We start from the raw sequence: 798 nt of genomic DNA on the forward strand, positions 1-798 counted from the left end.
TACCAGATTCTCAAGGAAGTGGCCCAGAAAAAGCAGTATGTAGGGCTCCATTTGTCATTAGCAAATATTTAGTTTTCGGCCAACTCCCTTTTGCCACTCAGCATGCTTTGACTCAGCTTTCCCACCATGGGCACAGAGCATGCAAATTAATCACGTCATTACCTCGGCCAAACATAATTAGGGAGGTTCACTTTCTTTGAAATCCATGTAATGTACCCCAGAGCTAAACAAAAGTTTTTTTATTATCCGGGCCGCTCTTTCCTTCTATTAGTGTGGATTTTGGAAAGTTGATGGTAATTAGCCATGAGAATCTAGAAGATATTTAATTTGCATTGTATAAGATTCAAATGAAGGGACCACTTACTTCTCAAGTCTGGGGCCTGCCTTGCAGAAACATGCACATATTTTGTTAGCTACCATTTCCCACCCAGGCTCCCTGAAGGACTGCAGGAAATCAGTGAACTGTCCTTGCTGTATACTCTAGTCACTCATAAACTGAAACTACTGTACGGTGTGATGATCAGAATAAATAAACAGAAAGGGTAATAAGGCACACCAAATAATCACTGGTGACCTCAGCAGTTTTATTAAGAAATTTATTTCCCTAATTGGGTAACGTATCTCAGTGCTTGACTCAAAGGCATTATAATAGGTTTCCACACTGCAGAAGACGGAATTAATTAGAACTTTGCTCTTTGTTCCGGATTTACACTTGTCCACCAGTCTTGTAAACATCGTGCCTGGTTTCCCTCTGTCCTCCAGGCTCCTCACTTCTAACCACCCCCCCACCCCCAAAAT

The sequence above is a fragment of the Ceratotherium simum genome, chromosome 13 (assembly GCF_057802395.1).
Source record: "Ceratotherium simum simum isolate JZ-2026a chromosome 13, ASM5780239v1, whole genome shotgun sequence".
Classification (NCBI taxonomy): domain Eukaryota; kingdom Metazoa; phylum Chordata; class Mammalia; order Perissodactyla; family Rhinocerotidae; genus Ceratotherium; species Ceratotherium simum.